We start from the raw sequence: 22,140 nt of genomic DNA on the forward strand, positions 1-22,140 counted from the left end.
AAAACAAGATCAACATTCAGCAGGGCAAATAGCTTCAAGTTCCTCATCTGGGCCTCAATGTGTAACAGCTGGGCTTCGAAGAGCTTAAGTAGAATCTACTCCCCAGTCCTGATGCTGGAAACTCGGACAGTCTCTCGCCTGGGACAGACTCACTCAGCACCTGCAGCGCTCTTGGCAGACGTTCCATGATCCTGGCATCTTCAGTATCCTGGGGTTCCTACCACAGCGTGGGCTTTAGCTTCTCTTCTTTACATACAGGCCTCTTAGGGCTTCTTCGCAGGGATGTTGGTTGAGCCTGGTCTCGCTCTATCTGGACTCAGCTGCTCTCATGATCTCCTCCATCTTGAATCTTTGATGCTTTCTAAAAAGTATTCCATGAGCAGCACTGCCAAGTTCTGCTGCCAGCTCAAGGTGGGGCCCTACCACCTTGAACCACAGCTGTATCAGCTTCTGCATGCTCACCCTGGGACAGCACTTGCTTAGGCATGTTAAGGACCCACACACACACCCATCCCCACCCTCACCCCCAACCCCAGCTGCATTCTCAGTTCAGGCTCTTTCGTACAATTTTGCAGCTTCGTGAGTTACAGTCCATTGATGGGTGAGGGCTTTTTCTCAGGACATCTTTTCTCTTGTGGTTTTCTCAGACTTTGCAACTGGTTGCCTACCACTGCCTCTGTGACTTGGTCAGCTCTTCCCTTCCTCTCTTTGGAGCAGACTGTTTTTTCTTGTACTGAATCTCCTCCTTGAGGAGATGGCACAGAGGCAGCTTCTAGTCCACCATCTCATCCGGAACTCAGGGTACAGTCACTCTAAGAGTTTCTGCTGTGTCTTGCTTCTTTTTTTTTTTTTTTTTCTTTTTTTCAGAGCTGGGGACTGAACCCAGGGCCTTGCGCTTGCTAAGCAAGCGCTCTACCACTGAGCTAAATCCTCAATCCCGTGTCTTGCTTCTTAATTGTCTACAGCCCCTTTGCTCCATAAATGAAAAATAAAGGCAAGTTGGCAGATGGGGCTGTAGTTAACATAATTTAGACAAGATCATACACATCGGCAATATTTTGTCTGATACAAACTCAAGGAGACAAGGGTACAGGAATATTGGGGGGGGGTATTTTTGAGAGTAATCTCTAGAGGAAAGTTTCTTATAGATTCATAGATGGAAACTTAACAAACAGAGAGAAAGAGACCCATGTCATTGGAGTTGAGCCAGCATGGAGGTGAGCCACATGACGGGAAGGGAGCTTCAGAGAAAGCACAGAACACGGAAGCCCAGGGTAGCAGAAGTGTATCTGGGCTCTGGACAGCATCCAAAAGAAAGAGAAGAGAAGGGGGAAAAAAGGTGCCTCACCTTCCTGCAGCATGCTTCTTTACCAGGCCACTGACCCGCCAAAGTACAAGGCTACTTCTCCATTTAGACCAGGGATTTCATTCTCCTGTCCAGAAGGAAATATTTCCCCTTGGTGGGATTCCTGAACTGTAACAGTAGCAGAGGATAAGGACTTGCTCTCCAAACACCACAAACCTAATTTGAGTCCAAGCAGCTGTTACTATGTAGCTCTTTGCTAGGTCTTCCCGAGGGTTCTTATTCTCACCTCCCCTTGAGGCTGGGATTCACTAATTGGTTCACTAATTGTTAACTATTATGATTATTTAAAAGCATTAAAGGGCTTTATGGCAAATATGGAACCCATAAAAATATTCATTGTTTATCTGAAATTCATGTTTAAGTAGTATTCTTATTTTTGGCATTTGAGTCTGCTCAATGTGGCAATTTTGTTGGCATAAGCATCACTGAGGTTTAACCAGGTCATTGGACCATAGGATGCACACATTTCATCTTGTTGGGTTGTCTTTGAACTTGACATCCTCTTGTTTCCTGTCACCCTAACATTACAAACCACCAGGCCTGACCGTAACAGTTTTACCACCAGCAGATGGGGCAGCAGGAGAGCAAGAAGGAGATCTTAAGCTTCAGTAGAAAGCTAGGAAGTCTACTGACTTCCCCCCACATTGCTGCTGCTACCTGCCAAGCAGCTGTCAAACTGTAACACCTGATAGATGGACAGGACCTTACAAGTCCCTACATGTCACCTGCAACTACCATTGCCTTTCCCCCTGTAGACTTCGGCATCAAGATCTGAAAGTCGGGTCCAGCCTGGTGGTCTGATGCTCAGAATAGAAAGGAGATCGAAGGGAGAGAGGAGAGTGAGTAGTGTGTGTTGGCAAACAAGATCTCTTGCGGGTGTGGGCAGTGCCACTGTGATTTGCAGTTTTAATTGTCAACTGGACACAGCCTGTAATCACCTCAGAGTCTCAGTGGAGGATTATCTGGTTCAAGTGAGCCTATGGGAGTTGGTCTTGATTATGTTAATTATGCCAACTAACATGGGTGGCACCATTTCCTGTGTCCAGGGCCCTAAAAAAAAACAAAAAACAAAAAACAGGAGGGGGATGAGCTGAGCCTAAGTTGGCTTGGGTACAGACACTTCTCTCTCTGCTCTTGACTGTGAAACCAACTAGCTACTTCAAGTTCCTGCCTTGACTTCCCCACAGTGGTGGACTACAATCTAGATCTGTAAGCTAAATAAACCATTTCTGTTTTAGGGGGTGACAGGAGGAGTTTGAGATAGGGTTTCTCTGTGTAGCCAAGCTGTCCCAAAATTCAGAAATTCACCTGCTTCTACCTCCCCAGTGCTGGAATTAAAGATGTGCCCCCCTCCCATGCCCTGCTAAAACACTATTTCTTTTCTTTTTTAATAAAAAATTTGCTTTTTGCTTTTGTCAGGATATCACAGCCATAGAAAGGAAATCAAGCCAGGTAGCTACCCACAAAGCCACCCCAGAACCATATGACAGAACTGCAGTGTGATCATATTGTGGCCTCCTATCCTTCCACCACCACCCCACCACCCCCGTGACCTAGGAAGTAAGAAGCCCAAGGACACAAAGCATCTCTGGGATGGAGCCTGCTTTTAGACTCAATGCTTTCCTCCTTGGAAATCTGGCTTAGCAGGCCATGAGCAGGCAGCGGGCAGCTGCAGCTGTGGAAACCAACGTCCCCTGGTGAAGGGAAAAGCAAACAGACAACAGATCTGAGTGCTTAATGGGACCAATGTGACACTCAGGAAGAGGCAATGAGAATTAAATCCAACAGGCAGAGGCGGAGGAAGTAGTGTCTGCTGTGGATGAACAGGGACTCTGAGATGAGTTATCCACATTAAAATGTACAGACACATTTATGTTGCTGCATAAGGCTGTTCAGGGTTCTATTTAGCCACATTAAAAAGCGATATTATTTTATCATTTCCTTCCTTTCTTTTCTAAAGGCCTGAGTTAAAGAAGCCCCTGAGGTGGGATATACACAAGTCGTACTGAAATGTCTTAGCTATGGCTCACAGAAACCAAATATTGGCTTAGACCCCATTGCAAGACTATTGCAATGCTCGGATCAGTCATCCTGCTGATCCACTGGGGAGAGCCCTGTCATCTGACGACTAGCTACTTCCTACACTGTCGCCGAGTTATTCCTCCAAAGCATGAATGGTTTAGAACATTATCCACTGCTGAAGAGATAGAGTCGCCCAAACCCATTGTTCTGAAACCTTCCCCCTACCTGTTCTCCAGATACTTTCATAGAGCATGTCTCCTGTCACAAGCTTGATCTCTCTCACACACTATGCCTATTTCTCCACACTCCACATCTTCCAGTCACCATCTCACACTCTGTGGGGCAGCAGCCCACCTGTCTGCAGACTCCTCCAGGCATCTGCGCCTTTGACTGTGCCTTGTCTGTCACCTGCCCTCCCTCTGGTGCTGTGGTGGGTGCTTCGGTGGGCGGTACGGTGGGCGGTGCGCTTTACTAGCCCATGCTCAACTGTTCCCGGTGTTCAGGGATCTCGTGTTGTCTGAAATCTGCCACAAGAGAAGTGTTTCCACCACAGATGCTGGCAAATGTGGACAATCTTATCTCTGTTAATTTTTGTCTTTGGGCATTGGGCTCAAGACCTTGTACACAAATGCTAGGCAAGTCTACCACTGAGTCACACCCTTTATCCCCCAGTCTTTGCCTGGAATATTTCTACTTATCCTGCAAGATTGAGTGTTTGTTCTATGAAGATTTCTTGGGTTCCCACAGAGGAGTATGGAGAAGCAATCAACTTCCCTGTTAAGTATGTGGGCTGGGCCCTACACATAGTTCTCGTGCCTCTCAAAGGCTTTGCACTCCACTCTTGGTGTTTGTTTGACTGTCTCCCTGGTAGCTTCTATGGGCACAGATTGTGATCTATGTTGGTCTGTAAAACCCTAGAGGCTTTCAAGGTAACACACATAGTGAGTTCTATGTGAGTGCCTTACTAGTCAATTAGGTCGGAAACTAGGGAGAGAAACTTCATTGCTTTCCCTGAGAGTACTACCGACATTATAAGTTCCGCTGAGTGTTTTCTCAAGAGCTTCTGGTGGGCATGCTAAAATATAAAATCTACAGGACAGTTTTACGCAACAACATAAACAGTCTAATGTTTCTGGAGTGTTGACAGGTATACAGGGGGCTGCAAGAACCCATGCATGAAGGTGGAAACCTTTTGTCTGTAGAGATCAGGTGAGGAAAGCATTCGATTACATAACCATTATTTACTTATTAGTGTATGTGCATGCATGTGTACATCTGTGTGCCTGTGCATTTGTGTGTGTGTGTGTGTGTGTGTGTGTGTGTGTGTGTGTGAATTCCTTGTCTCCTCCTACCATGTGGATTCTAAGGATCAAATTTAGATCATCAGACTTGGAAGCATCTTATTTTGTTTTATTTTATTTTAGAGACAGAGTCTACATAGACTACCAGACTGACCTTTAACTCACAGAGATCCCCTGCCTCTCTCTCTGCCTTCTGAGTGCTGGAATTAAAGTTGTGTGCCACCACACAGGGCTAAGAGAAGCATTTTTTAAAAAGATTTATTTATTTATTACATATAAGTACACTGTCGCTGTCTTCAGAAGAAGGCATCAGATCTCATTACAGATGGCTGTGAGCCACCACGTGGATGCTGGGATTTCCAGAACTCAGGAGCTCTGGAAGAACAGTCAGTACTCTTAACCACTAAGCCATCATCTCTCCAGCCCCAAGAGAAGCATTTTTGAGCTGGTATTTTCAGTGATGCGGGTGTTAAGCTGAGAATTGTTGTGAAGACATGCTATTTGTTTTGTTTGATTTTGCTGACCTCAGTAATGATACAAGAGAACTCTGTGAGCCTCCAGGGGCAGGACTGGTTGGCTTGAGGTACCTACACAGGAGACCATCCAAACCGAGGGCCGAATCTGCCAGTCTGGTTATAGGGCCTATATTTTCTTTTTGTTTGGCTTTTTTTGAGACAGGCCTCCCGGGGTCTGGGCTGACCTCAAACTCACTATGTAGGAGGGATGACAAATTCGGGAATAACCTGGGTTCTCTGCAAGAGCTGCATGAGCTCTTAACCCCTGAGTCATCACTCAGCCCCTTCACTTTGCTTTGTTGTCTGTCTGTCTGTCTGTCTGTCTGTCTGTCTGTTTTGAGACACAATGTCACTATCTCTACCTGATCAGGAAGTTACTATGTAGAGCAGGGTGGCCTTGAACTCACAGAGATCCACCTGCTTCTGCCTCCAGTATGCTGGATCAGAGGTGCGAACCACCACACCAGGTCTTTTTGTTTTGTTTTGTTTTGTTTTGTTTTGAGATGGGATTTTGTGTAGCTCCAACTGGCCTTATTACTTTAAGCTCATAATCTTCCTGTTTTCATCTCTTGAAGGTGCTTGAATTGTAGGCATGAGCCCCACCTACTCTGGTCTAAAACTTACTCTTCTGAGAGCTGAGGCCGAAACTAGGGCGAACTACCTCCCCTGAATTGTTTTCCCTTTCCTCTACACCCCACTCCTTGTCATTTGTACTAGTTTCCCTGGGCTGGTTTCTTTGCTTTGAAACAGGGTCTCGCCTTGAATCTGTGGCTGGCCTGGCACTTTACGAGTAGACCTGGCTGGAATTTACAGATCTGCAGGCCCCTGTCTTCTGAGTGCTGGGACTAAGAACTTCAACCTTGGGGCTTGAGAATTGGCTCAGTGGTTAAGAGCACTGACTGGCCTCCCTGAGGACCTAGGTTCAGTTCCCAGCATCTACACGGAAATTCACAACTATCTAACTCCAGTTGCAGGGGATTGACACCCTCACACAGACACATATGCAGGCAAAACAGCAATGTTACATTTTTTTAAGTTATTAAAAAAGAAAAGGCCTGTGCTTCTGAACCCTGATTTTTTCTTTTTAAGCTCCCCCCATCAAAATTTTTAATATCTAAAACTTTTTGGGGTGTTTAGCATTATCAGCTGTCGGCACCTACACAGACAGTATGTGAATATCGGGTGTAGGTCTGTGGGATTGAAAAAAATCAAGTACATGGATCATCAGTTTTTAGCGAGTGTCACCAAGGCTTTATTGAAATCTCTTTATATATCTCAGGCAAAAGCCGAGGAAAACAACAAGGCAGGTGAAAATCTCCAACCAGGAAAACAGGAAAAGTCTATGTGGTAAAAGTTCCAGCCCAATCAGGGGCATAAACAACTTCTTAACAACAACAAGCAGGAAGGCTCAGTGGGGAGGAAGGGTGCCATGGAGAATCCCAGCCCCAAATCAGGGGCTAAGAGCAGCTCCCAGAGCAGCTCCCAAGGGTGTAAACAATTTCTTGCTATAACAGGCTAAAAGGCTCAGGAGGGGGGAGGGAAACACCAAGGTAGGGCCCAACAATTCCCCCTCTTTTATTTTTTTAAGTAGCGTCTGTCTTAGGATCAATCTGGGGTTCCAAAACTCTTTTCCGTCTCTGAAAATCTCACCAGCCTCAGGATTTTCTGTCTTAGGAGAGTATGGTCCCAGAAGGTTGTCCGTCTTTGGCTAACTACTTGTCATACAAACTGAGCCTAATTTGGGCCAATGGATTATTCTCGGCCAATGAAAACCAAACCTGTTTGGTTTTAGCCTGAGACTGGATCTGTTGGTACCTTAAAACAGCCCAAGGGCAGCTGCTAAGAGTGAGCAATCAAGATAAGCATTCATCCCCAACAGCCTTGTTGTTATTAAGGACCTAAACAGGGGTTATACACATAAAATGATAAAAGTTAGAACAAGATATAACATGGGTTTCACAGAGGAAGTCCTATTGAGAACAGTTTGTTGGTTGAGATGAAGAATGACCAACTGAATCTGAGTATTAACGCTATTCTGTATAGCCAATGTTGTGGCGACTTTTCCAGAATGTATCTATAGTCCCACAGTCCCAACAACAACTGTCAACTGAGATATGGCCACACCAGCCACTGTAGCAGTAGTGGCTGAAATGGCGATGGCAGCAATGACTGTCACAGTAATGTCAAAGTCTCTTTTATGTCTGTAGACTACCAGTGGGCATCAGCCTTCATCCAGAGGTATGGGGATCACACCAGGAACTTGAACAATCCATGTAGAATCTTTTTGTTCCCAGCAACTGGTCGGTAGGAAAGGACCTGGAAGAACAATTGAGAATCTCCTCCCTTGACACTGCCTTAGTCCCATTCTAAACCAAAGGAAATCTGTGCCAACCCACATGGCACAGATTTTAGAACATTTTTTCTCTCTTTTTAGTTGACCAACGTCTTAAATATTGAAAAGAAATACTGAATCTTTTCTGGAGCAGCAGCTACTCTCAAAAATTTAAAGCACATTGTAAGCTTATAGTAAAATTGAAATGTCTATAATGAATAATACACTGAAAGATTCAAAGTCTTCCTGTATTGAAGCAGTGACAAAAAAAATTTTTTTTTACATAATATAGGGCCGAAAGTGATTCAAGGCAAAACTTTCCAATAATATCACTTCATGGGCTCTCCAAAATTATAAGCAAACTTACTAAATGAAAATCTTTTATAATCACCAGGATGTAAAGAAACAGCATACAAACAATCTCTTAAATCTATAATAATTGTATATGTATTTCCTGAAATAGCAGTTGGAGTAAGCAAACAGGCTGTAATGCTCTTATAAGCTTTGTAGCCTCATCAACCTTTTGTAAATCTTGTAACAATCTCCACCTGTTTGAATTTTTTTTTTATACAAATATGTGCGAGTTAGAATCTTGAGCCTGTCTGTGATCAAACTGTAAACTGTAGCCAATGTAACACTAGAAATCTTTTAACCACAATCTTTAAGTTTCTCTTTAACACCAGAGCACAACCATAACTTCGGAAAACAAAACTCAACCTCCAAGAAACCATCTATTCTCTAAAATCTAGTCTCTCCAAAACACCAAGTCCATTCCTCATGTTTTAAAGTTTGACTGTCAATTCTTGTATATGAATGGACGATGGTGTAGGCTCTAATTCCTCAACAAAGAGACATTGTCCTAAATTTTTATAAGTCTGGTTTCTAGGATAAGAATTATATTAAAATATTCCAATTTAGACCTGTTTCCCTGGATTGGTTCATGTCACATGTTGTCTAAAATTATTCTATTATGGGGTTTAAGCCAACTTTATATTACAATGTTATAAACTTTTTAACCATATCTAATAACTTAAAAGCCAGTAACCTTTAACCAAGACAATGTAGAGGTATTATACACTTAAAACCAATCAGAAACAAAAATGAAGTGGCTCCACATATCTTTAATATTTAAATCAATCACCATTTTTACTTTTTCTAGTTATAGTTTTAAGAGAAACACCTTGTCACCTGTTGAGTCCAATAATCCCAGTCAAAAATTTTTCTAAGAGAAAAATTCAGTTCCATTACCATAGAAGCAGTGAAGCTCCTTGTGCCTTTAGGATCGGCTAGTGTAAACATTTAGCCAGCTCCCTGGGGAGCCTGCCCAGTGGACTTAGGCTCCTAACTACAGATGTAGGGCTCCAAAAGCCAATTGAAACCTTTTATTTGTTCCTTTCTTGAAAGGAGTTAAAACTACATCAACGGGCGAATCAACCAGCATTTAAAGTTTTAACCTTTTTTTTTTTTTAAACATGAAACACAAAACATTTTAGCAACGAGAAGCAAAACCCAGACATAAATTAACATACATGGACAACTTGGTGCACCAAGGACAGACAATAGACATAGAGGAAAAGAACTAGATGGTGTTCCACCAAAGGGACCCAGACATCCTACCTAAAGGACCCAGAACCAGAAATAAGCACTTTTCCAATAGGAGCCAGCAAGGAGGCAAGACGTCTCCCACCTCCTTCTGTTCCCAGGAGAGCTCCAAAAATCTTAAGCTCATTTCCTTTTGTCAAAGCATCTGTGGAGAGTCCGGGAGGACTGTTTTTCTCAACCCCATTCTCTCTCTTGTCTAGGGTGTAAACTGTCTCTAGTCAGAGTCCAAAGACTAAAAGCATGTATGAGAATTGACTTTGCTTCTCTAGATTTTAACATAACTCTAAAAGAACACATACACAAAAACATTTTACCATTATTACCTTGTCCCCTTTTGACAAGGTTTACTCACCACTACCCCAAATCTTTATCTTTGCACACGCTTTCAATTTCTGTGATCCTTCTGAATTCTGCTTACTGGGGCCTTTTCTGGCCCATTTTCTCCCAATTTCTCAATCTCCCTTTCCAAGCCAGAATATTCAAACCGCCACTAGCTATAAACCAAGGACTGACTTGTTCTATAGTTTTAACAAGATCCTGGTCTGTCTTTACCTTAATACCAGTACCTTGTTGTTTGAGTAAACTTACAAGCTTTTCTACGACCAATAACGAGGAACTTGTAGTTCCCATCACTAAGACAAAACCTTTGTAGCACTACTTACTCCCAGTTTTGCCCCATGGTCGCTGCTTTTCCCCAATACGTTCCGCTTCCTTGTCGGCCGGCCTTTTGGAACGATCCCATCAGTTTGTCCTCTCTTTCCCGATCTCGGTGGAACCTCCAAATGTCGGCACCTACACCGACAGTGTGTGAATATCGGGCGTAGGTCTGTGGGATTGAAATAAATCAAGTACACGGATCATCAGTTTTTAGCGAGTGCCACCAAGGCTTTACTGAAATCTCCTTATATATCTCAGGCAAAAGCCGAGGAAAACAACAAGGCAGGTGAAAATCTCCAACCAGGAAAACAGGAAAAGTCTATGTGGTAAAAGTTCCGGCCCAATCAGGGGCATAAACAACTTCTTAACAACAACAAGCAGGAAGGCTCAGTGAGGAGGAAGGGTGCCATGGAGAATCCCAGCCCCAAATCAGGGGCTAAGAGCAGCTCCCAGAGAAGCTCCCAAGGGTGTAAACAATTTCCTGCTATAACAGGCTAAAAGGCTCAGGAGGGGGGAGGGAAACACCAAGGTAGGGCCCAACAATCAGCCACTCAACTGTGTGTACTGGGAAGTTCAGTCTGCTGCTTACCCTAAGGTGGCAAGCATAGGTGTTTCAAGCCATAGTTCCTCCATCTCCTGGCTTTATGCTCGCATTTCTCTGTAGATCCATCAAAGCACTAACACAGGAAGAGAGTTGTCCTCTCCTGCCCATCGGGCTGTGTTATAAATGACTCATCCAGCCTCTCATCTCTGTGGGAGAGGCGCACAGTAAACATTAATTTAGCCCGACTTAAATGGATGCTAGAAAACAAGTGACTGAATTGTTTTCTTTCTGCGGAATTTATTCAAGTGGATTTAGCCACAAGTTAGGGTGCAGATACAAGAACAACAACCAAGCAATCTGGTATCCTCTGAGATTATTACAGCAAAGCCATTTTGCTGAAGTGATAGTTGTTTTTTTTTTTTTAAAGTATTTTAAATAAACTTAAATTTTAAATAAAAGAAATAAAAATTTATTTTATGTGTGCGTACCACATGTGTACAAGAGTTGGCTGAGGGGCTGGAGAGATGTCCAAGCTGTTAGGAGAATTGACTGCTCTTCCTGAGGTCCTGAGTTCAATTCCCAGCAACCACATGGTGGCTCACAACCATCTATAATGGTGTCTGATGCCCTCTTCTGGTGTGTCTGAAGACAGCTACAGTGTACTTGCATACATAAAATAAATCTTTTAAAGAAAAATTTGCCGAGGTCAGAAGGCATCAGGTCCCCCTGGAACTGGAGTCACAGACTGTTGAGAACCACGTGGGTGCTGGGAACTGAACCCTGGGCTCTGTGCAGGACAGCAATTGCTCTTAGCGGCAGAGTCAACTCTCCAGGCCTCCAGCAATGGACATTCTGCAACAGCCTTCCCTGAAGGCAGAATGTCAAAGCCGCAGTGCCAGAGAAGAGAGTACACCGTGGGCTGCAGAGAGGTCTCTTTGGAGGCCAAGAAACCCAGCACAGAAGCAGGGAGCGGGGGTGGCAGCTGTCTGGTGGGAAGGAGGAAACCTGAGTTACTTTTGAAGGGTTAAAATTTCTAAAAGTTAGTCCTGAACAAAGTCTGACTATGCCTAAAAGAATTTGAGATAGGGCTCCAAGGACACTGGCCATCTGGAGCTACCCCTGGAGCTACCTCCCTTCCCTTCCTTCACTCCCTGATACGAGTCATCCCTTAGCTGAGCGAGATAAGACACCTTGCCCATACTGCCAAGATGCTAGAATGCTTTGTTAATACAATTCCGCACAGAAAAAAAAATAACTGTACACCCTTTGTACTAACCAATTTGTTTTCCCTATATAAGCTCCGGCCTAGAGAGGCTCGGGGCTGGACTCAATCTCCTGTGTGAGATATGTGTCAGCCCGAGATCTCGTAAATAAAACTGCCTCTTGCTGATTACATCAAGACTGGCTTCTCGTGTTTCCTGGGGGTACCCCAACCCGTGACTGGAGCGAGAGTCTCCCCAAAACCTGGGGGTCTTTCATTGGGGGCTCGTCCGGGATAGGAGCGTAACCCCCGGAGATCCGAATGCCTCTTGGAGGTACGTTAGTGTGAGTGCTGGAAAGCGGCCGCTGTGTGAGTGTGAAACTAGTGTGTGTGTGAATTAAGTCCTGTAGTCTGTGTTTTTCAGTACCGGTTTAAGGTCTTGGTGCACTGTCTGGGCAGAAGAAGATTCCCCACTCCGTTTTTGAGTGCACTCGAGTGGATGGGCTTCCCACTCTGTGTTGTTTTTGAGTGTACTCGGGTGGATGGGCTTCCCACCCTGTTGTTGTTGAGTGCACTCGGGTGGATGGGCTTCCCACCCTGTTGTTTTTGAGTGCTCTCGAGTGGACGGGCTTCCCACTCTGTGTTGTTTTTGAGTGCACTCGAGTGGATGGGCTTCCCACTCTGTGTTGTTTTTGAGTGCACTCGGGTGGATGGGCTTCCCACCCTGTTGTTTTTGAGTACACTCGGGTGGATGGGCTTCCCACCCCGTTGTTTTTGAGCGCACTCGGGTGGATGGGCTTCCCACCCTGTTGTTTTTGAGTACACTTGGGTAGATGGGCTTCCTACCCCGTATTTAAGTGTGCTTGGATGGAAGGGCTTCCCACCCCGGACAGACGCCTGTGAGTAGGTACTAGGTTTCTACTTCGAATAGCTGTTTTCTTTTTGTTCTTTTTTAGATAGCGGAAGTGAGGACGCCCCAGCTCTGGGAGACGTCCCACGAGCCGACTTTTGTCGGGAAGACCCGGCAGGTGACAGTCAAAGAGATCAGACTGTGACTTTTCGTAACCAAGGAGACGGAGAACTTCTCCTACCTGGGCGGTGGATTCGAGACCCAACGCCGTCCGAGGTTGCGTTTGGCTGGATATATCAGTCCAGGCGCGGACGAGTGTGTGTAGACGCACTGCTTTTTCTTTTTGGGGTTTCATTTTTTTGTCTAGTCCTTTTTTTCTTCACCATGGGACAGTCTGTGTCCACCCCGTTGAGTCAAACTTTGAATCATTGGTCAGAGGTTAAAACTAGAGCCCAAAATTTGCTCGTGGAAGTAAGAAAGGGACGTTGGCAAACTTACTGCACTTCTGAATGGCCAACATTTGGAGTAGGTTGGCCACAAGAGGGCACTCTAGACCAAGCTATTATTTCATCAGTCAAAAAGATTGTCTTTCAGCCCGGGCCTGGATCTCACCCAGATCAGGTCCCTTACATCGTAGTATGGGAAAACCTCGCCTCTGACCCCCCCCCGTGGCTGAAGGCCTGGTCCCGACCATCCCCATCCCCGGCTTCACACGTATTGGTAGCACAGGAGCTACAGACGGAGAAGAAGAAGACAACCCCCCGGATTTATCCTGACATCGAGGGGCCTCCAGATGAAAATGAGCCCACACCGTCGGCACCCAGTCCTCCTCCTCCCCCTTATCAGCATGGAAAACCTGAGGGGCCTGCAGCCGGTACCAGAAGCCGGCGCGGGACCGGTCCAGAGGGTCCTCCTTCAGCTCCCACCTTCCCACTTAGGGCCTATGGCCCCCCTGTAGATCCTCCTGACCTCCAACCCTTACAGTATTGGCCTTTCTCCTCAGCTGACCTTTATAACTGGAAAACTAACCATGATTCTTTCTCTGAAAATCCTTCCAGTTTAACTAATCTTATAGAGTCCCTGATGTTCTCCCATCAGCCCACTTGGGATGATTGTCAGCAGCTTTTACAGGTTCTTTTTACCACTGAAGAGAAGGAGCGGATTCTACTAGAAGCTCGGAAGCATGTTCCAGGACCAGACGGAACTCCGACCAGGATGCCCAACCTCATTGACGCTGCCTTCCCCCTTGATCGCCCCCCCTGGGATTATAACACGACTGAAGGTAGGGAGAGGTTGACCACTTACCGCCGGGCTCTCGTGGCAGGTCTCAAGGGGGCAGCTCGTCGCCCCACTAATTTGGCCAAGGTAAGAGAGGTACTTCAGGGACCCACGGAGGTCCCCTCCGTGTTCTTAGAGAGGCTTCTGGAGGCGTATCGAAGGTACACGCCCTTTGACCCTTTGTCTGAGGGACAGCAGGCAGCAGTAGCCATGTCCTTTATAGGTCAGTCCTACCCGGACATCAAGCGCAAGTTACAAAGACTAGAAGGCCTACAAGATCTTACAGTAAAAGACTTAGTTAAGGAAGCAGAGAAAGTGTACCATAAGAGAGAGACAGAAGAAGAGAAGAAGGAGAGGGAGAAAAAGGAAAGAGAAGAAAGAGAAGATGAGAGAGATAGACGTAGGGACCAGAATTTAACACGAATACTGGCCGCAGTAGTACCTGAAGGAAACAGGAATGTAGGGAGAAAGATAGAGAATCTGGGCAACCCACGCCACCGGAACAACTGGGCTTCACAAGATCGGAGACTTTCACGGATGGATAAAGGACTTTCACAGGTAGATAAAGACCAGTGCCGTTATTGCATGAATAAAGGACATTGGGCCAGGGATTGTCCGAACAAGAGGGAAAAGATGCGGAGTCCCAGGACCCTTGCCCTGAGGAACGAAGATGATTAGGATAGTCAGGGCTCGTACTCCCTCCCCGAGCCTAGGGTAATTTTAGATGTGGAGGGAACCCCCGTGGACTTCCTAGTAGATACGGGGGCAGAGTTTTCAGTTTTACAACACCCACTGGGGAAGCTTACTGACAAGACCAGTTTGGTGGTGGGGGCAACCGGCATGAAAATACACAAGTGGACAACAGCTCGCCGTGTCAATTTAGGGGCTGGCCGGGTATCCCATTCTTTCTTAGTAGTGCCTGAGTGTCCCACTCCCTTGCTCGGTCGAGACCTGCTGACTAAAATGAATGCCGAAATACAGTTTTCACCGGAAGGACCCCGAATAAAGTGGCACCCCCCCAGGCCAGTATGGACTTTGACTTTCAATTTGGCTGACGAGTATCGCATACATGAAAAAGGTAAGAAGATGGACAACCCGCAGTGGTGGCTTTCCAGGTTCCCCGAAGCCTGGGCGGAGACTGGGGGAGTTGGAATGGCCTCCCAAGTTCCCCCTATAGTGATTGCAGTCAAGTCAGGTGCTACTCCCATCAGTGTGCGCCAGTACCCTATGGGCAAGGAAGCGAAAGAAGGCATTCGGCCTCATATAAACAAATTTTTACAACTGGGCATCCTAACCCCATGCCGGTCCTCCTGGAACACCCCATTATTACCAGTAAAGAAGCCTGGGACACGAGACTATCGACCCGTTCAGGACTTGAGAGAGGTCAACAAAAGGGTAGAAGATGTACATCCCATAGTGCCTAATCCCTACACCCTCCTCAGCACTCTGCCGCCAGAGAGGATATGGTACACTGTCTTAGACCTCAAAGATGCTTTCTTTAGCCTGAGATTACACCCCACCAGCCAACATCTGTTTGCCTTTGAGTGGAAGGACCCGGAAACCGGACATTCTGGACAATTGACTTGGACCAGACTACCACAGGGGTTCAAGAATTCACCCACCCTCTTTGATGAGGCTCTACATCGGGACCTGACGATTTTCAGAACCAATAACCCACAGCTGACTCTTCTTCAATATGTTGATGATTTACTTTTAGGTGCTGAAACCCAGGATGAGTGCCAAAAAGGGACTGAGCAATTACTATCTGAATTAGGTCGCCTAGGATACCGGGCATCAGCGAAGAAAGCGCAGTTATGCCGCACAGAGGTGACTTACCTGGGTTACATCCTTAGGGATGGTAAGCGATGGCTCACAGAAGCCCGGAAAAAGACTGTGCTTCAGATACCTGTACCTCAGACGCCTCGACAGGTGAGAGAATTCCTAGGCACCGCCGGGTTCTGCCGGCTGTGGATTCCTGGGTTCGCTGCACTGGCTGCCCCCCTCCACACCTTGACCAGGTTAGAGACAGAGTTCCAGTGGAAGCCTGAACATCAAATGGCCTTTGATGCCATCAAACGGGCCTTATTGACTGCACCTGCTCTAGTCCTGCCTGACCTAACCAAACCTTTTACGCTGTTTGTAGATGAGAGAGCGGGGGTAGCAAAGGGAGTGCTGACACAGACCCTGGGTCCCTGGAAGCGGCCTGTAGCGTACCTCTCCAAGAAGCTAGACCCAGTGGCTAGCGGTTGGCCGTCCTGCCTCAAGATCATTGCAGCAGTAGCTACTCTGATAAAAGACTCTGATAAACTAACCCTAGGTCAGCCAGTAACGATTATAGCCCCACACGCTCTAGAAAGTGTTATCCGGCAGCCCCCAGACAGGTGGATAACTAATGCCCGCCTGACTCACTACCAGAGCCTGCTACTGAATGATAGAATTTCGTTTGGCGCTCCTGTCATTCTAAATCCAGCCACGCTGCTCCCAGAGACAACAGGTCAGAACCCAATACATGTGTGTACAGACATCTTGGCCGAGGCCTCTAGTACCAGAGAAGATCTGACGGATGTCCCCCTACCTGGCTGCCCCTCCTGGTTTACGGACGGCAGCAGTTTCCTGGTAGAAGGAAAGAGGAAGGCGGGAGCGGCAGTGGTGGATGGGAAAAGGACCATTTGGTCCAGTGGACTGCCAGAGGGTACCTCAGCCCAGAAGGCTGAATTAATAGCCCTCACTCAGGCTTTGAGGCTGGCTGAAGGAAAAAACATTAACATTTACACTGACAGTCGCTATGCTTTTGCCACTGCACATGTCCATGGGGCCATCTACAGGCAGAGAGGACTCTTGACGTCCACGGGAAAAGAAATTAAAAATAAAGATGAGATTCTCAGCCTCCTAGAAGCTATACACCTCCCAAGAAAGGTAGCCGTCATCCACTGTCCCGGACATCAGGGGGGACAGGATGCTGTGGCAAAAGGCAACCGTATGGCAGATGCCACTGCCAAACAGGCCGCACTCGGGGCTGTAATTCTGACAGTAGTAAATAAAGAGCTTCCCCCAAACCTAAAGGACTCCAGCTTCCAATACACCCAAGAAGAACTAGAGGAATTTCATCGGTCTGATTGGGTACAAGGGTTTTCTCCCTGCGGTGTGGCTGAGACAGCAGATGGCAAACAAGTCCTCCCAAACAAGGAAGGACGCGACTTCATTACCAACCTCCATCGTCTGACCCACCTGGGTACACGGAAGTTAACAGAACTTGTGAAATCCTCTGGATACTATGTTCAGAGATTACCAGACTTAGCCCAAGAGGTTGTACAGAGTTGTCAAGCCTGTGCTCTCGTCAACCCTAATAGACCCCCGTCTCTCCATGACAAGAGACTTAGGGGAGATAGGCCGGGGGCTCATTGGGAAATTGACTTTACAGAAATAACTCCAGCCAGGTATGGTAATAAATATCTACTAGTGTTCGTAGACACCTTCTCAGGTTGGGTAGAAGCATTTCCAACCCGCTCAGAAACAGCTCAAGTGGTGGCTAAGAAGATACTGGAAGAGATCTTTCCACGGTTTGGACTCCCCAAGGTAATCGGGTCTGACAATGGACCTGCTTTCGTTGCCCAGGTAAGTCAGGGGCTGGCCAGTCAGCTGGGGATTAATTGGAAATTACATTGTGCTTACAGACCCCAGAGCTCAGGACAGGTAGAAAGAATGAATAGAACCCTTAAAGAGACCTTGACTAAATTGGCCTTAGAGACCGGCGGGAAAGATTGGACAGCCCTCCTTCCCTTCGCTCTGTTCCGTGCTCGGAACACTCCGGGAAGGTTTAAGCTGACACCGTATGAGATTCTATGGGGCAGTCCGCCACCTATAGGTGAAGCCGGGGGAATACATGATCCTGACCCTCCTCTTTCTCAACCCCTCCTCACCCGCCTTAGGGCTCTTGAGATTGTCAGACGCCAGGTGTGGGACTTGCTGAAGGAGACCTACCGGACGGAAAGCCCCGACATCCCACACGGATTTCAGGTCGGAGATCTGGTTCTGGTCAGACGACACCGAGCTAATAACCTTGAACCTCGCTGGAAAGGACCTTATTCAGTCCTACTCACCACCCCGACAGCTATAAAGGTCGACGGAATAGCTGCCTGGATCCACGCTTCACACGCTAAGAAGGCTCCCAAGACCCCTGAAGATGAATGGACTGTGGAAAGGACTCCTCACCCTCTTAAGCTTCGCCTCCGCCGCCGCTTCACCCCGGGAGATGACATCGAATAAGGATCCACATTCCCCCCAACAACTAACTTGGCAGGTTTTCTCTTCAACAGGAGACCTAGTGTGGTCCGTCACTGGTAAACATCCCCTCTGGACCTGGTGGCCACCACTGTACCCGTCCTGGTGTAAGCTGGCTGCGGGAGCACCAGGGTGGGGCTTAGAACATATGGCCCCTGACGAGGTGAATGACATGCTAGATTTCTCACCACACTTATACACTTCCCCCCGGTTCGGAGGACCTGGAGCTGTACGTGCTCCACCCCCGAAACCCGATGCCGGCTGCCGGACTCCTGGGGCTAGGACAGAACTCACTAAGACCCCCTTCTATGTCTGCCCAAAGAACCGGCCCCTCAGGTCTGATATGTGGAAATGTGGAGGAGAATCACACTTTTTCTGTTATTATTGGGGCTGTGAGACTACAGGGCAGACAAGCTGGAATCCCTCGTCCACTTGGGGTTCTATAGACATCAAATGGGCCAAGGGTAGAGTTGCCACCCTCAACATCACCTTTACTCAAATGGGAAAAAAATACACCAAAGACTGGTTCCAGACCCGACGCTGGGGACTGCGCCTCTACGTACCTGGAACAGATCCTGGAATTCTCCTAGATATTAGACTTAAGGTAGAATCTATTAGCTCCAAAATTATAGACCCAAGCGCTGTTCTTAGGAATAGACGACCCCTCACCAAACCTAGGCCCAAAACTACTACTACTACGACTACTACTACTTTAAAACCTGAGGTTTCTACACTTGCTGGGGGCATGACCACGGGAAATTACCTGGCCCCTCACCTGCCCGGTGCCCAGGAACGCATGTTTAGGCTGGTCCAAGGTGCTTTCCAGGCCCTTAATTACTCCAATCCCGATCTGACATCAGAATGTTGGTTTTGTCTTTCCTCGAGCCCCCCTTATTACGAGGGAATAGCAATCTCGGCCAACTTCACCATAGACTCTAACCCTGAAGTTTGCCTTTACACCAACAAGCCCCGGCTAACTTTAACTGAGGTATCGGGAGAAGGAACGTGTGTGGGAAAGGTTCCCCAGTCTCACAGGCACTTATGTCGCTATGTTATCCCAGTTGACACCACCCCCTCCGATGTTGCTTCTTACTTGATTCCTCCTTCTGGGTTTTGGTGGGCCTGCGCCTCTGGCCTCACCCCCTGCTTGGCTGACTCGGTGGTCAATAGACTTTCAGATTACTGTGTAATGGTACAGTTGGTCCCAAGAATCTATTACCTTCATTCTGAAGAACTCTTGTCTCTATATGGTCAGAACCCCAGGACCAAAAGAGAGCCCATCTCCCTAACGGTAGCCATACTCCTGGGCTTGGGAGTAGCTGCTGGGGTAGGTACCGGATCAGCCGCTTTAATTACAGGACCACAACAATTACATCAGGGGCTAACAGCTTTAAACACTGCCATTTCTGAAGATATAGAGGCGTTAGAAAAATCCATCAGTCATCTAGAAGAATCCCTGACTTCCTTGTCAGAGGTGGTGCTTCAAAATAGAAGAGGGTTAGATTTACTATTCCTTAAAGAAGGAGGGCTGTGTGCTGCTTTAAGAGAAGAGTGCTGTTTTTATCTTGACCACTCCGGGACCATTAAAGATTCCATGGCTAAACTTAGAGAAAGGTTAGATAAGAGACGACGAGAACGAGAAACCACTGATAACTGGTTTCAAAGCTGGTTCAATAGTTCCCCATGGCTTACCACCCTGTTGTCAGCTTTAGCTGGTCCCTTGATTATCCTCCTCCTTTTGCTCACTGTTGGGCCCTACGTCATTAACCGCCTTTTTGCTTTTATTAGGGAACGGATTAGTGCTATACAAGTCCTTATGTTGAGACAACAGTATCGGGCTATACGGAGTGAAGAGCCACTAGACGCTAGATTCATCATAGAGTCCTAGGATTAGGACTACTTACTAAGAGCAGAGGGGAATGAAGGGTTAAAATTTCTAAAAGTTAGTCCTGAACAAAGTCTGACTATGCCTAAAAGAATTTGAGATAGGGCTCCAAGGACACTGGCCATCTGGAGCTACCCCTGGAGCTACCTCCCTTCCCTTCCTTCACTCCCTGATACGAGTCATCCCTTAGCTGAGCGAGATAAGACACCTTGCCCATACTGCCAAGATGCTAGAATGCTTTGTTAATACAATTCCGCACAGAAAAAAAAATAACTGTACACCCTTTGTACTAACCAATTTGTTTTCCCTATATAAGCTCCGGCCTAGAGAGGCTCGGGGCTGGACTCAATCTCCTGTGTGAGATATGTGTCAGCCCGAGATCTCGTAAATAAAACTGCCTCTTGCTGATTACATCAAGACTGGCTTCTCGTGTTTCCTGGGGGTACCCCAACCCGTGACTGGAGCGAGAGTCTCCCCAAAACCTGGGGGTCTTTCACTTTCTACCCTGTGCAGAAGCAGAACTTGCCAGTGGAAGTTTGGGGATGTGAGATTAGACTAAGGTAGGCTCTGAGGGGACCAGAAGAGACAAAACAATAGGCATTTTCTCTCCCTTGGTGATGCAGATATAGGCCAGATTAGACTGGATTAAAAGTAGATAGAGGCAGGTTTATAACAGCTCTCTGGTGGGTTCTTTGATCAGTCACACAGTGAAGGCCAAGGAAGTCACACAGGGATTTTATAGCGGTTAGGTGAGGAGTGATGGTGTGCCAGCTAGGAGCTGGGATTGTGATCATACATGGTCAAAAACTGAGCCCCTAGGGGGCACTCTTGGGTGGGTTGCCGGAAACGTGGAGATGAGGAGTGATGATGATATGTTAGCTCTGAGTTTTCTCCAAGCAGAACTGGGGTTGCGTGGGGGGGGGGGCCGCAATTTTCTCCATGTGGTTGCAGTTGGGGGAAGGAAGGCAGATGGGGTTTCCCAGCTTGTGCAAGGGATATACAGGAGTTCCAGCCTAATGACTTTGATTTCCTTGGTGGGCTTCCCATAGAACACTCATTAACATCTTTCAGAATGTTCGAGGTTCTGTGGAAACCCTACCAAGAGCATGACTTGTTCTTGTTTTAAGGTTTTTGAGAAGGAATTTCAAGTAGCCATGGTTGATCTTGAACTCCTAATCCTCCTGCCTCAGACTTCCAAGAGCTGATGTGTTTATAAAAAGATTTAAGAGAGGAGGGCATATGTTTTGGTGAGGTATGGAGGAAGGGGGCCATGCTGAGGCATCCCTTTCCCCTGAGGGACCCGTTACGCAACGATATAGTCTAGAATAGAGTTTATTCGGGGCATAGGGAGGGGAATTGAGAGGGTAGTGAGGCAAAGAAAAGTAGAAAGAGAGAGAGGGAAGAGGAAAGGAGAGGAGAGGAGAGGAGAGAAGAGAAGAGAAGAGAAGAGAAGAGAAGAGAAGAGAAGAGAAGAGAAGAGAAGTAGAGGCCATGAGTATATGATGGTGGTGGTGAGGATGGGGAGAGGGGGGAGCAAGAAGGCAAGAATAAGAGCAAGAGAGGAGGGGGCAAGCAGCCTCTTTTATAGTGAGTCAGGGATACCTGGCTGTTGCCAGGTAACTGTGGGGCGGGGTTTAGACAGAATGCTAACAGAGCTGAACTTACGGGTGTGTGCTTATAGCATGAGAATTTTAAAAATTCAATTTTGGTGCTGGAGATGGCTCAGTGGTTAAGAGCACTGACTACTCTTCCTGAATTCAAATCCCAGCAACCACATAGTAGCTGGCAACCATCTGTAATGAGATCTGATGCCTTCTTCTGGTGTGTCTGAAGACAGCTACAGTGTACTCACATAAAATAGATAAATCTTAAAAAAGAAAATTACAGCACATCATCGTTATCTGTAATTGCCCTACTATGCCACAGCACAGTGGGACTTTATACTGTGGGTTAGCCCCGGCTACCTAACGTCTGTCCACCCTCACCTCCCCAACGCACCCCATACTCTTGTGACCACCATTATTGTCTCCTTTCCAGGAGATCAAACAGTCCCTATCTTTCTGGACTGGGCGGATGTCACTTAACAATGACCACTAGCGCTGTGCACAGTGTTACAATGGCGGTCCCTTCCTTGGTGGCTGAGGAGCATTCTGTTGTGGATTTTCATCACCTTTTCTCTAGCCACTTATCACTGAAGGACACTTAGATGGCTCCGTGCTTTCTTCACTATTGTGAATGGTTCTTCAGTAAACACTGGAGTACACATGGCTTTTGTATACTGATTTGATTTCCTCTGGTTCAGGTAC

General features: G+C 46.9%; 1 pseudogene; it reads left to right on the top strand.

The window, feature by feature from the left end:
• Window positions 1-12,326: 12,326 nt before the first annotated feature.
• LOC102550582 (uncharacterized) lies at window positions 12,327-20,281 on the top strand (annotated as a pseudogene).
• The last annotated feature ends 1,859 nt before the right edge of the window (window positions 20,282-22,140 follow it).

This window comes from Rattus norvegicus, chromosome 7 (genome assembly GCF_036323735.1).
Source record: "Rattus norvegicus strain BN/NHsdMcwi chromosome 7, GRCr8, whole genome shotgun sequence".
Taxonomy (NCBI): Eukaryota; Metazoa; Chordata; class Mammalia; order Rodentia; family Muridae; genus Rattus; species Rattus norvegicus.